General features: G+C 40.9%; 1 protein-coding gene across 52 annotated transcripts in view; it reads right to left on the bottom strand.

The window, feature by feature from the left end:
* Positions 1-15,587, bottom strand: part of Zbtb20 (zinc finger and BTB domain containing 20) — a 758,704-nt gene that overhangs the window by 125,291 nt on the left and 617,826 nt on the right. For 3 of the 52 annotated variants that reach the window (XM_006522416.4, XM_006522411.4, XM_006522424.4), the window contains exon 1: positions 5,349-5,770. The exons of 47 other annotated variants lie outside the window; for them this stretch is intronic. The gene's annotated coding sequence lies outside the window, so the exon portion shown is untranslated. Of the gene's footprint in view, positions 1-779; positions 944-5,348; positions 9,213-15,587 lie in introns of those variants that run through there. 2 more of the 52 variants (XM_030249205.1, XM_006522418.4) reach the window with 2 other exon arrangements.

Raw genomic sequence — 15,587 nt, 5'->3', positions numbered from 1 at the left:
GATTTGTTTTACAAATCTTTTCAAGACAAGTTCACTTCCGAGTCACAAGTATGAGAAATTTCATCCTCGAGGGTAACTTGTTTGAATAGTTAAAAAGGCCTCCCAAAATGAAAACCAAATCTCTACCATGACTATAACAGAGAGCTAATGACGAACTGCACTCGAGCAGGAGCAATGAGAACTGTGAAGCTTACGAACAACAGTGCAGACCTCAGAAGATGCCTACATGAGACAACATCACATCGAGAGTGGAGATAAAGCTTTCTGGAAGTGGGAAGTGTTTCCACTACTGACTGGAGAGACTGTTCCTCAGCAGCTATGACAACACACTGAACCAGCAAGAGCACCTGGGTGTGTATCTGCAGGAGGAAAGTACAGGACCAACTGAGCAAGAGGCCAGTCCAATTCTTTTGTCACTTGCCTTTGGAAGGCTGGCTTTAAAAAAAAAAAAAAAAAAAAAAAGCCTGTACAAAAGACACATGTGTTCCTTTTCGGGTATTATAACAGGCCCACCTAGATTTAGCTTTCGATTCCAGATGAGCTCAGACATGTTCAGACTAGCACATCTTTGCTCTGTAAGCACTGAGCTGCTAGCATTTTACTGGCAAATTCGCGGATCCCTAAATTTATGCACAATAGATGCCCTTAAATCTGCAAATCTTCTGTTTCAGGCAAATTCCTCCTTGAGTTAAAAAATTTCCCCATTTACTCTGCTAGTAATAAGCCAGAAAGTTAAGGCAGGCAACTCATACAGGAAAGAAAAGTTGAATAGTACTTACCCTAAGTACAGTGTGCAAGCCTTAGAGGGCAATTCACTTTTTCTCTAGGATAGTTAGAAGGGTATCCAGGTCTGAGCTCAGCTCCTGCCCCTTTCCCTTCTGGAAAACTGAGGAGACTCACTGAAGGTGCCTCAGAGAAGAATCCCACAAACCGACAGCCTTACCTGTGGCCATTCAGAAGATTGCATTGGTGTGTATTTAAAACTATGAATAAAGTCAGAGACAGCGCATGCTCAGCAGGCAATTTAAAAATATTTATAACATTGTTGTCTCGAAAACAAATTTCCTCAAACAAAGCAAAACTCACATTTCTTACCCATGCCAAGTTTAACGTTCTGAGACAGAGCTGTTTTGGAGTTTTCCGTTGGGGGAAAAAGGTTTCTAAAAAAAATTTTTTTTTTGAGCTGAAAGAGAATAGTTCTCCCTTCCCTTTTGGGTACTCTTAAAGGGGTGGAATAAATTTCTCTTCAAGTTTCAACAAAACTCACAATTGGTTATAAAAAAAAAAGACATTGCACATTAAAGGTCCATGAAAAATAATTTCAGAACAAGTAACAAGAAGCTAAAATCTACAGGTCTGAAGGATGTAGCGGTCACCTGAGTCTTTAAGGCAGTCTTGTGTGTTGTAACACAAAAACATACACATACAATCAGAATCTAGTATGTTCAGTATGGCAAGAATAATGTATAGACCACTTTAGGCATATCGAGAGAAGTTATGCTTTTTTTTTTTCTAACTAAAATCTGAACTCTCCAAAACTAAAAAAATACATGAAATTATAGGGTAAATTCAGCAAGAATTGTCAGTATAATTGCACAGCAAGCATGGAAAGATAGCTGATCACATATTGGTCAGCTAAATTTTGAGATACATAAAATAAAAATTCGATTGAGTTAAGGTTTTAAAAGTACTAATTGCAGCAAAACTGCTCGTCTTTCTCCAGTTTGGGATTTTCTCTCTCCCTGCCTTGAATACCCTAAATACCCCATCTACCACCTATCACCAAACCCTGACCGAGCAGCGCACAGATCTCAAAGACCTTATTTAAATCTCTTACTTAATCTTAAGTCTCTGAATAGATTGCAACTCCTGCTCCACTTTCCAGTGGTGCTCAGCTGGCCTCACAAAAGCGCCACGGACATATCCTTAACTATCTCTGATGTTTTCAAGCTCAACAGAGGGTGCCAAAAAGAAAAGAAAAAAAAAATCAAAGATCGGAAAAAAAAGTTTATTAAAGTGAAAGCAGGAGCCCAGATTTGAAGAAGTTGCCTCTACTTTTATTTCCCTCACAACTCCGCACAGGTGTTTCCTACCTCACGCTGCTGTGCACGCTGCTGAGGAGGAGGGGTAAGTGAGGGTGGGGGAGTGGGCCAAGGTCTGACCAGCAGGCATCAGGAGCTGCAGCCTCCTGGGTTAATGGATGTGTTTAAAAATGGACCCCAAGCCCCCAAAAGCCTGGAATGAGGTTTCTTTTTGGCAAATGATTAAACCACTATACTGAAATAATTAAAGCTTTGTCCTTAAATAAAGCATCCGATCAACAGAACAAAAACAAAGATAAAAACTGCACACACATATGCATGCGTGCACACACTCTGACACACAGATACACAAAACTAGCGGGTGAAGGGAGAAGGAAATTAAATAAAAGAAAACAAACAGAGTCCTAACAGGCCATTCTCCAAAAAGAAATCTAAATAAAAAGTCATATGATATCTGATAGTGCAGGACACGTCGCCAAGAACCAGAGCGGATTGCCTCCAGGAAGAAAGGGCCAGTGTATTCCAGCTCAAAGAGCGTTTCTTTCTTCCTCCTCTATGTTCCCCTTTCTCCTCGACTGTTGAGTGTGTTACTCTCAGGTCAGACCTACGAAGAATCCCAGAATGACAGCTATCACCTCTCACTGTACTCTCCCAGCACAGCTAGCTGACGGGGCTGCCTGACTTGGGGGGGGGGGTACTGCTGCATTCAGCAACAGCCTCTTCCTCTTCCAGTCCTCCCTCTGTCCCTCTCAGAAAATCCTCTGGCCACCCCAAACAGCAGACAGGGAGAGAGATGAAGGGTGAGGAGAGGACACTCACACACACAAACCAAATATGCAGGTACAACAGCTGCAGTAACAAAAGGATTCAGGAGAGGGGAAAAAAAGAGAAGAAAAGAAAAAGAAACCAAGCAAAGTATGTGTGGGGGCTGGGGTGGGGAGCAAGGGCAGAAAAAAATCCCCAAGCCTCTTGCCTTTAAGCTAAAACTTTTTAAAGACTTAGTTTCTTTTATTTTTGGTGAGTGACTTTCATTTTAGGATCGTTTACAAATTCTACAAAAATATAGACTTTTGAGTGGAATTCAAGAATTTCCCGCAAGAAAACATGCAACTGTGACAAGTGACCGGCCCTAGAAATTTTGGATTTGCCCAGACTTCCCTTACTTCTAGTATCTTCCCATGAGGTCAAGTACTAGCTTGGCCACCCAGTGCCAGGCTTAATTTGAGGGTCATTACTGAAGGAGCACACACATAGACGGGTTCCCGAAAAGACCCCTTGTTATCAAGTTACTTCAAACACAAGGCATTCAGCCCTCCCAGCCAGGAGGGCTGACTAGTGAGGCGTTGCCCTCTGCCCCATAAGCACTGTGCCCTTTAGAAACACAGATAGACGTACAGTTCATACACATGGGAAAATATATGTACCTCTAGTTTTTCTTATAGTGTCCGGCCCCAGGGATAATGAATGAGTTTTATTTTTCCATAAATGGGAGGAAGAGGAGGAGAGAGTTTCTGACTCGTGGACAACTGTTGTAGTTGTTTCCCTCTGAGCCACACTTAGGTGCTCAGCCTAGTCTGCATTTTCAGGGTTTTGTGGTGGCGCTTGTAGCTATTTCCCCTCTGCTCAGTTTAGTGTCCATTATGTACCTCAAATGATTACCAAACGACACTCAAAATATAAACACATTAAGAGCAGAACTTTCAGAAAGAAAGCATTTCCCTGGGATTATAAGTTAAGGATATTAGTATAAAAATATAAAATGTACAGCATGTATTAAAAGATAAACTGTTTACTATACTTTGCTCATACAGTTCCCGTCCTGATTTCTCTTTTCTTTTGTTAGAGGATTAATTTGAAAGTGATAAGCATTCTAGAATGTTTACTACAAACACAAATTCATAGTGGAAATACATACGCATAGGCAAAACATCAAACAGAATACAAAGCTACATGGCAATCAGAATTGTTGAGAAAACCTCCGTCTAGACTACATTTTGCTTGAACTAATATATCATAGATGGGACAAGTAATGTCTCTGGGAGTTTGGTAATTTATATCATAGAAACAAAATATAAACACCTACTCCCTTACTACCTCTCCTTTATAACTGACAAGTGACACAGAGATGCCCTTTACACAGATGGATGCAAAAACTTGGGAGATCAAATGAGCTGATGTACCCCACTGGTATTTTGGGAGCTCCAATTCCATAATTAACTTTTTACCCAAAAAAGTGGCAAAAGTAGAGGATGTTCTTGCCCCTAAATCAATTATTTGATGGACTCTCATTCTTTCTTCCACAAGATTTCAGGGACACAAAAATGGAACAGACATGCTAAGGGAAGATGCACCCTGAGCAACTTTTGCAGTGAGTAGGGAAAGAACAGCAAAGCGGGCAGAGGAGCAGTTGAATTTAGAAAGACTAGAGGAGGAGAAAAGAGCAACACAGCCAACTTAATTAGTCATTCCTTTTAATTTTTCATGTATATATGTAGGGGTGATGGAGAGAAAAGATAACTAGCTTTCTTTTGAATGTCTTTGTGTTTTTATAGAGTAATGTTCTGTTCCTGACTCTTTCTTTTTTAGGCAAAAAAACTAATAAAAATAGAAAAACATATATCAGACATTAAGCCCCCCCTTCCCTTTGTAAAGAACTCTTTGTTCTCCAGTGAAAATGCTGAAAAATCCCCGGGCAGCTACTCCCTGAAACAAGTGCAAAACACTTAGAGGCTTTTGGGCTGGCTGGGAGCCAGGAACCCTCCCGCTGTCTGGTTAGAAGAGGAAAAAAAGAAGAGAGAGGGGAAGACGGATGGGGGAGAGGGAGAGACAGAGAGGGAGAAGGGGAGAGAGAGAGAGAGAGAGAGAGAGAGAGAGAGAGAGAGAGAGAGAGAGAGAGAGAGAGAGAGAGAGAGAGAGGAGAAATTGGAGCTTCCTTTTAGCAGACATAGGAAGCAGCGTTTTTTTTTCTTTTTCTTTCTTTCTTTTCTTTTTCTTTTTTTTTTTTTCAAAACTGGCGGTCAAGCGTTAAGTAACTCCTGTCTAAATCCACCTGCTAGAAATGAACTTGGGTACCCCCCAGGGGTGCACAAAGACAGGGAAGACAGTAACACACTCCACACTCTCTCCCACCCCCGTGTACTGCTTCCATTCTCCCTGCTCCCATACACAAATGCCCACAGCCTCTCACGCCGCCCCTCTTACCCCCCAACAACAAACACAGCAAAATACATGCTCCCTCAGTCTCCTTAAAAAAAAGCCTTTCCACCTCGGTTGCGACACAGTGATAAGGGGTAGAACATCTCATACCTGGTGTGAATGCTAATCAGTCAGGAGTTCTCCTTTTCCCAAGACAGGGAACTGTTTCCTTCCAAATTTATTAGAACCTCCTCCACTGCCTCTTTGAAAAACCTTCTTTGTCACCCTCTCCCAAGTCCCGATACTTCTTTAAAAAAAAAATGGCTTCGGAGCTCCTTCTATTCTTGATATTGATTCTCTCTCTCTCCCCCCACCCCTCCTCCTCTCTCCTGTCTGTGTCTCTTCTGAGTGGTCTATTGATAAGTCCCTGGAGGCACTGGGTCAGCCTGCCCGTAGGAAACCAGACACAATGCACAAATCTCCGAGTGCCATTCTGCCATCAGCAAGCAGACCACGTTTAGGAGAGAGAGAGAGAGAGGGAAAAAAAACAGTAGAGCAAGAGACAGAGAGAGAGAGAGAGCGCAAACGAGGGAGGGAGAGAGAGACTGTGAGAGAGAGGAAGAGAGAGGGAGGAGAGAGAGAGAGAGGGAGAGAGAGAGAGAGGGGAGAGACAGAGACACACCGAGAGGAGAGAGAGTGTGTGAGAAAAAGACTGATTGGAACAGGAGGGAGGGAGAGAGAGAAAGGGAGAGGGAGAGAGAGCGCAAGAGGGAGAGCGACACTGCCAGTCAGGTTAATCATCCCTACTTTAATTAGCTGTTCGGCTTAGACATAAAACAATTGAATTTGAATGATCTGTCAGCAGGCTCGGCTGAACCAGAGGGGAAAGCGAATATTACAAAAAGACTGTTGGTGTGTTCTGATAAGCAATACTGCTCGTACTGACAAACCCTCAAAGGGGAACTATTAAAACTTACAACTAAACAAAAAGTGCAGATACAAATGGCACTAGATAGGGGTCTTTTTTAAAAAAAAATGCAGTTTTCTCCCCTAGTTTTAGAAAACGTAGATATTTGTAAGCAGGTGCCGGCATATTGGGGGTTTGTGTGTCATGTGTGAAAGTTTATTAACGATGGTCTAGAAGTGTAGCAGACAGATGCTGCAGAGAACAAGACAGGTACAGTCAGATGCCGAATCTAGATCTTGGAGGGAGATGGATGCTGGCAAAAAAGAGGCACCATGGCAAGAGATCAGCACAGACAAAGTCAGTGGGCAGACAGGCAGACAGATTTTAGGCATGGCACAATCTTGTCTAAAAAGGCAAAAGTTCTGATGCAATAATAGGTGCAAAACAATCCATCCATCCTCCTCTCCCGGGTGCACTCCAAGGTACAGTTAAGATGGATTAATCTTTGTGACAAACAGAGCTGCCAAGGCAGACTACGGCAGACACTGAAGGCGATTTGCAGACCCAGAGAATACAAAGCTGGAAAAGACCTAGAGACGAGCCTCTCCCACCCCTAATTCAGCTAGGGAGGAAACCGAGGCCCAGGAACTCGGAGCAATAAATCACAAAAAGGCAACGAGTGTGTTAACACTAGAACCCAGAGCTCTAGAAGCCTGGAAAGCCGTCTTGCATATCACCGAATGCTAGGACTCCTTAAATATTCTGGCCCAACAGATATGAAAATCACTCTTGCCTCCAAAGTAGGAAGATTCCTCCATATAAAGAATTAGTGCAAAATCTCCCTCCTCCAAACATCTATATCCAAGAGGAAATAATCCTTTGGTTCAGTTTGAATGATAAGCATAAGGGATTGAAGTTCTCCGTTCATTTTCAGAGTAGAGCAGAGAAATGTTACATTATGGGGATCCCGTCTGAGCAAGGTATAGCTTGTGCTACATTTTCAAGCCAACACCATCAGTGGATTGATCTGCAAAGACCTCACCCAGAGTTTACAACCTCCTTGGTGAAAATCATCTGCTGTGTGCCACCAGGTAAAAAGATGTGGCTTTTTCATACAACACATTTCTAAAATACGGGCACAGTGTGGGTGAAAGAGGTTGAGTCTTTCAGTTTATTATAGTTTTAAATTACTAATGAGATTTTCTACCTGGAAGATTAGCTATGGGCAACTTTTCTGATATATTTCAAAAGAAAACAAGCCACCAAAAGTAAAAGGGGCAATTGTATTATTTGCTCATGAATTTGATTCTATCTTTTGGGGACACAGGATCACACTCTGCATAGAGCTCTTTCTTGACAACAGAAAATTGAGGGTGCATGTTTTAAAAGGAGGAGGTGCTTATAAAAAACCAGTGCCATCAGATGTTACTGGAGAGATTAAGCCTCTTGTCCTAAAACAAGAATCATGATGTGTATAAAAGCAAAACTGTCAGTCATGCTTCAGTAACGACGGCTCTACTTAGGGTGAGAGAAGAAAACCGAAAGAAATGTCAGGCACCTGGAACTCACTCAAGAGCAAGGCATCCGAAAGATGTCCTAGCCAAAGTGACTTAGTTCATTTGCACACTGGCCTCTTTAATAATAGCTGCTGTGATCAGTCAGAAATACAAGGTCCATAGCCAGTTTATGGGTGATGGATAGAAAGAACTGATTTTGACATTGGCTGATCCTCTGGCAGATCTCAAAATATATGTCAGGGAAAGCCCAAAGCAGGGAAGGGAGGTGTTTACAAATGATTGCCAGCAGAACACATACGAGGGCCACAAACTGCACAGCAACAGAGCATTATAACATCTCACGAGAAATGTTATAAACTGAGGCTTTCCTCTGAGCCTCAGTTTTCCCATCTGTAAAATGTGATGTTCCTGGACCAGTTCTATTTGGCAGAGATTAATAGAAGCAATGAATACAGATCTGTAACTACCTGGCAGTTATTAAGAAAAGCTCAATAAGCAATATTAGGAACGGTGGGTGTGCTGGGTGTTTTCTATTCAAAGGCTGACAGTTCAGGACATAAGACCAGACAAGAAAGCTAAGTTCAAAGATGGAGGCTTTTATTAGAAAGGGCTGGCAATAGAGATCAATGAAGTTTAGAACCCCATTTCTATAATCTCAACTTGCAACGTATTAGGTCATCTGAAGGCCAGGAAATCTCAGTATTCCCAATTCAAGAACTATCTCCTGGCTCACAACAAAGCCGATAGCTGGTATATTCTAGGACAGTTGCTTTGGATCCAGCACTCTATTATGAATTACTGCACAGCAATGCTATGAGTCAGGTACTCCAGTGCCTCCACTTCATAGCAGAGGAGACTCAAGTACAGTGAGGCCATGGAATTTGCTAAGTTACAGAGCAGTAAACAGCGCTGGGATTAAACACAGGCAATATGATCCTAAGCCTGTGTTCTCAGCAACAGTGCTAGCCTGGCACCCAGTAGGTCCCCTGAACTAGTCGGTTAAATGAACAGCAGTGAATCAAATGTATCTAAAAGTGTCATTAGGAATAATGTAAGTCTCATCACCATCACTGTAGAGGGCCTGGAGCTTGGACTATGTTGGTGCCTCTCAGGCGCAGCCCTTGACTAGAAGCCAGGGGGCACATGCCCTGGCACAGCACTGAGACTGGATGGGGTGAACACTGCTGACTATGGCCACCCAGGGCATTTAAGCAACTGATGGTATTTTTAGCACTTTGAGGGTAGTGTTAGCACACAGGTTATTAATTGGCTTAATTCCAGCTTGGATAATTACATCGTGTCTCTTTAATTTTTCCCCTGACAATGCTATCCGTCACTCCCTGTCACAGACGTGCTCTTTTAAAAAGCATATGAACACACACAAACATGTAGTTATATTTAAGGTTTGCATAATCACTTAGGCTGTTGCTTCCCCTTCCACACTAAATGTGCAGTGTATAGTAGACAAGTAATAAATAAATGAACAAGGAAAAAAATGAAAGTCATTATGAAACAAAGATAACTAGTTAAAGCCAGAATTTTTTATCTGGCAATCAAATAAACAGATTATTAAACTATTTCCTTGGCGACAGGATTCATACGTATGTGTGTGTGTGTGTGTATATATATATATATATATATATATATATATATACATGTATATATATGTATATATATTCATATATACATATATTCATATATTAAAAATATATTTGAAGAGTTGATGACCTGCTTATGATAAAATAATTTCCTTATCAGGCATAATTTAAGCATAAATATGTCAATGAAATTTCTGATATTTTCAGAGTAGACAAAAGGAACAAGTACTGAACATAGAGTATGCTAATATAGTTCTCATTTAGAATAGTTAGCAACCCGGTCATTTGATCCTGACTTATTGGCAGTTGCTTTATAAAATCTCCAAACATTACAGGAAATCTAGTTTAATAAGTGCAGAAGCTTGACAATCAAAAGTAGACACACCCCTTTCCTTTTCCCAAAGAACTTTTGGTTTATGAAAGAGTGGACATGTCCACAGGACACCGTGAGAATCTCCCAGAGGACTGTGTGTTAGTCGTGTGTATGAGCAAGTAGCTTCACATAAGTGATGGCACATCACACTTTATTGGTGTGTACCTAGATGAATAACTCACCAATGTAAGGCATATGGAAAACAACAAAGGGGCTAATTTGTTTACTATGCATGAGAGTTTCTAGACCTTTGCTTCTCCAGCTTTTAGTTCAAAATTCCATGCATACTCTGCACATAATAATAAATGCCATAACTCAGCATATGCCAGAATCTGATTTACTTTCAAGCACCTTTTCTAGTTCAGCTCTTAGTCTTCCTTCTTATAAATATCCTTTAAATAATTCTTTGTGGCCCTCTGTGAACCACGACTTAAAAGTCAGTGCTTATGGGGTGACTCTAACGCTATAGGAAGACTGGTAGCAAACAAATCCTACTTCCTTTTGAGAACCAAAGGTTAATTCCATGATGTCATCTGAAGCCAGGCCTAAATACCATAAACAAACAAACAGCCTGTCCTCCTGTCTTTGGCACTGGTCATCTATCAGTGACAGCCTTCTTATTACTTACTCATGCTTTGAGACTGACCTCTGTGAGAACAAGTCTTACCATTTTGTTAGGCATATTTAATATATTGCCACACATGACTACCACTCACACTGGTAGACAATATCCAAGCTGTAAGTACCAACTATTTCCACAGTTCTTAGTACAATGTTTTCATCTTGGCCTTTTGTTGTCAGTATATAAAATGAGTACACATATTACCCTAATACTAGTAATTTGATGCTGTAAATAATATTATTTAGTAGGATATTTAAGAATTAGCCAAGTGAAAGTACTCATATTGTTTATTTATTTTATAGCCTCACCAGTATTTTTTCAGAAGTCCTTAGAGAACATATTCCAAATTCAAAACGTAAGTTAATCTTGAATTAGAAGAGAAAGTGGACAATATTTATCCTGAATATTATAGATAGTAAGCAAATCTTTGGTTTTAAAATGCATTTGAGTGGTAAGAAAAAGGTTTTCAGGAGAAGCTTTCTCTGTAGCAGAGGAAAGCTAAGTTGTAGAGGTGACTTTTCTGATAAGCTTACAGTCAAACAACTGATGACAAGCACCCATTCTGGGAATCACTCCCCAGCCCTCTCCATGTTTGCTCTGCTCATACTTTCATTGTCTTTACTTGCACAGTCCTGTTCTCTGTCCTTTTGGTTAAATTCTGTGCTGAGAGAGAGAAAGAGAGAGAGAGAGAGAGAGAGAGAGAGAGAGAGAGAGAGAGAGAGAGAGAGAGTGAGAGAATGAGAGAGAGAATGAATGAGAGAGAGAGCTCTGAACTTAGTCTTATGAACATACTGCAAAGGAACTGTGCTAGACAGAGTGATGAACAGCCCCACAATACACCCATATCCTGATACCCAGAACTTGTAGGTTACCTTATACAGCCAATGGGGTCTTGTGGATGTGATTAAACCAACACTGTAAAGATGGGGAGATTATCTTGGATTTCCTAGGTAGGTTATAAATACAATCACAAGTTCTCCTAAGAAAGAGGTAGGAGGACCAGTCAGTTGATTGGCAAAAGAAGTTGGGGTTGGAGCTATCCAAGAGATTGGTCATAAGCCAAGGAGTGCAGAGGTATTCAGAAGATAGAAAAGGCAACAAGGTGGACTGTCTTCTAGAATCTCCAAAATGAATGAGCTCCAGGAGGACCCTGACTTAGTGCAGTGAGACAAATTTAGACTTTTGCTTTCAGAACTATAGATGCATATGCATGGCATTAAAGTATCAGGCTTGTGGTACTTTCTTATAAAGCCCAGGAAACTAATATAGGCACCATCAGCTACTTTGGTCTGGATGTTATCTCTTGATATAACTGAAAAATGTTTAGCTCTCTTTTTGTTTTGTTTTGTTTTAATTCATTTTGGCAGATATATTACTTTGTTGGTTCGAACGAGGCTTATGTTACAAGAGCCTTTATTAGTCACGTTGCCTGGCTGGCAAATCATTGATGAGCCTTTTCTTTTTGCTGTGAGAACTCCTTTCTAGGTCCACATAAAGCCACACACTTAAAACATGTAGTGAAGGGGTCCACTGAAGATCCCAGTAAGGCACTGGCTGAGGGCTAGCACTCACATTTCTAGTTAATTCCCAGCCATCATTCTAGGTAGGAGGCAACTGGAGGATCTGCGTCTGATTCTTTTTTGTTTACTTTTCTGCATGTGTGTGTGCCTCTGTGTATGCTATATTTGTGCAGGTGCTCACAAGAGGCCACAGGAGGCATCACATAGCACATGGAGGGTGGGACACTCTGACCTGACCTTGTTGGCTCTGGGATACAAACTTGAGTCCTACAGAAGAGCAACTTCTGAGCCATCTCTCCAGCACTTTAGTGTCAATTTTTTGAGGGCCAGAAGACCTGAACTTTTTTTTTTGTTGTTGTTGTTTTTCGAGACAGGGTTTCTCTGTGTAGCCCTGGCTGTCCTGGAACTCACTTTGTAGACCAGGCTGGCCTCGAACTCAGAAATTCACCTGCCTCTGCCTCCCGAGTGCTGGGATTAAAGGCGTGCGCCACCACACCCGGCTTCCTGAACTCTTTCATAATGTTGAAGTATTTTTTTCTTCTTCTCTCCATATTTGTCCCGTTCTTTCCCAATGGAGTTCAGAAACAGAAATAAAGAGCTCAAGGCAGCACACGTACAGCTAACTTCTGTCAGAAAACCCCTTGTCTTACTGAAACTCTGCCATCCAGTTACTGCATGCAGTCTGTTGGTCAGTGCCCCTACGAGAATGCTCCCTAGACAGTAACATCAGTGTTGGTTAGAAACTGCTGGAACTGCAAATCCTTGGGCCTTACTATAGGCTTGCTCAATTAGATGCTCAGTGGTAGATGCCAGAGTATCTATATTTGGTAAGCCTGTTAGGTCACTTTAAAGTCCAAATGAGAACCAATGCCAACTGAAGTTCAACAAGGCTAAGAAAAACCATGTTGGATTGTGAGGTTATCTGCTAGCCTCGACTGTGGCTTCAAAACTTGCTATGTGGCCTTAGACCATGATTTTAATCTCATCACCAATAAGGGGAGAACAAGTTCCATTTATGCAAAAGAAATTAAAAACATAGATATGAAAAATTCATAGCTCAGAATTATTTATTGTGGAAGAAATGCAATTTGGACTGCAAGTGTTGTAGGACCAAGGTGCGGAGGACACCTGAATATTCCACATTGACAGAGGTTCTGGGGCAGTAATGATAAAAGGCTTAGGGAGTTTCAAGCTGCAATGATGACTGGATGTTTGTGCACAACTGAAGGATGTGATCGAAGTAAGAGGCCCTGGCATTGCCGGACTCTAGGACTAAGTGCCAAGTTTTTTGATCTGAAACTCTCCCTGTTAAATGGACTGCGGGATTTAGTGACGGCTTTGCACTCTGTACTGACAACAAACGACCATGGCCTATGCATTCACAGTCCACGACTTTTCCTCAGTTTCCAGGTGCACACTGCTTCGCAAAGCAATCCATTAGCACTAGTCCTTCAAGACAACATTTTGAAACATATGCTCCAGGAAACCAAAGTGATTATGTTCACCTAATTTTTAAAGGAAAAGGCATAATCCTAATAGGTGGGAAGGATTGTTCAAGTTAGGATTGAGATCCGTTTTAGATACAGAAGTCTACATTCTTCATAGGAAAGGACTAATACAACCATTAGATATAACCATGCTTTTCACAGGAAACCACCAGGATTCTGACAGTATTTGATGAATGTAAACTCCCTATTTACAAAGGTTTCTTTTTAAGTTGGAAAAAACACATCATACAAGGCAGCTAAATATCTTTTTTTTCCCCTTCTTGCACGGGATTGTAGCAAGTGCCCCTGTGGCCTGAGGGAGCTTCCTTCCTCTGAAGAGCAAAGCCTCTGCATCACATTTTGGTAGTTCCTCTGTGCCGTGCAGGATGGCTGTGGCATGGTAAAGGTTCACCCTGGGTCCCTATTTCTGCCAAGCCTGTCACAGTGTGTGAGTCGGGAGAGGCAGATGCCTGCTTTAAGAACTTTGAGTCCTCAAGCTCATCATCTGTCCTTTTAAACCTCACAGACTTCCTACTTGCAACACGCGGACACCATGTGCCTTGGCAAACTTACTAGTCGTTCTAAGAATTAAAATGGATGATCTATCCAGAGTGCTTTGGGAACTACGGGTCCTGGTTGGTATTGCTATTTTGATTACTTACTCTTTAGCAGGAGAGTGAAAGTGCGTATAGCACACTGGGAATGCTGGCTTATATATATTTGTTTTCACATGATGTTGTTCATACATCCATGGTCCCTCCCAACAATTCTAATCAGTCAGGTTAAAACTAAAATGGTAATTATGGATGTATTTTCTTTAAGTCTCCAATGTTACCTCTCCTTGATCATGATTAGTTGCATGCTAAACAGACAGTGATATCGAATTTATTATGGTTACATTTTGGACAACTTGAAAAGATTCCCTAAGTAAAAATAAACTCAGAATTACAAACTTGAAGAAAGCACGGCACCCAAAGTTGGTACTGGGGGTTTAACAATATCTGCAAAGGCCATTCCTCCACTGCTTAACACCAAAGTTCTACTTAGAAATGTTCATTAGCTCAACAAGTGTTTTGGTAGGAAAGTTTGTAGCAAAAACAATCATTCTTTAAAAGTCTGTTTAAAAGAATAGGAACATGCATTTTTACCCCAAAGCAAACAGTTACTGTTTTAACTAGTCAATTTGCTTAACGACATCTGTATTCCTTATCCAGATGAAAAGCTCCTACATTAATCCTATTTAGGCAACTATATGAGAATGTGGTACCCACTCCGAGTCCTGTAAATAGAAGGGAAAGTATGGTATATTTTATTATAAATCATTAATGCAGTTCTGCAGAGAATACATGTGAATATCATGAGCTGTTGTTTAAATGTCTGTGTACTCAGTCCTACCTTTTCTGCTGTGCACTCTTAACTAGGAGAACAAGTCCTAACTTACACTCTCAGAGCTTCCTTCAGCTTCCACCAGTGGTTTATACAGAGCATTTGCTTCCAAACTATCTGCTGTTTAATTGGATTCACTTCTTATTGGCTTTTCTTGGGGGCAATTAATGCACACAATGTGTCTATAGATAAATGCATCATTATCACTGAAGTGAGAGTTGCAATTCTTAATTTTTTAAAAAAAATTATGCACTGGGCCACTTATTTTTCCCATGTGACACTTAACCTGACTAATTATAGAAGTGAATAGAAAACATGATTCTCTTTTAAAATGCTCACTTTATGTGCAAGATTTTTATGAATTCAACTAATGTGTCAAGTACAGTCATTCTGCACAATGACGTTGACCGTGAGGTTCTATGTGCTACACTTTTGACTGGAAATATTTTAAGTTAAAGCAAGCTATTCATAAAATTACATAAACATAAATATGCATACTTGACAGACATGCATTTGCACATCCTTAAAATTAATGCAAAGAAAGATACATTCCTTTGTTCTACTGGAGTAAAAATGGTGAAGACTAATGAATGAATAAATAAAGCACCAGGTAGCCAAATCAATGTCTGCTCAATTCTGGTCAAGGAGGTGAAGTGAGGTTTCCTTTTGAGTCAGAGAATGTAATGGATAAAAGGACGAGAATAGCTGGGGGGATTTCCTGAGGCCATTGCAGACCAGCTCAGACGCTGTTAAGAGGCTCATTTTCATGAGACTTTTGGTTGCATTTGTCACACTTGCTTTAGGTCCCCTGGAGCATTAGGTGCCACATCACAGCACAGCAAGAACAAGGCTAAACACACGAAGGGACATGCTAAGGCTTTCTCTTTTCAGACACAGATGGCCTGGAGTTGGTAGATACTTTCAAAACTGGATTTTTTTTAAATTTTAATTTTAATTTTTTTGCTTCTCCTTCTGAACTCTTTCCTTCAAATAGGACTAA

The sequence above is a fragment of the Mus musculus genome, chromosome 16 (assembly GCF_000001635.26).
Source record: "Mus musculus strain C57BL/6J chromosome 16, GRCm38.p6 C57BL/6J".
Lineage (NCBI taxonomy): Eukaryota > Metazoa > Chordata > Mammalia > Rodentia > Muridae > Mus > Mus musculus.
This window is presented reverse-complemented; position numbering and strand designations above follow the sequence as displayed.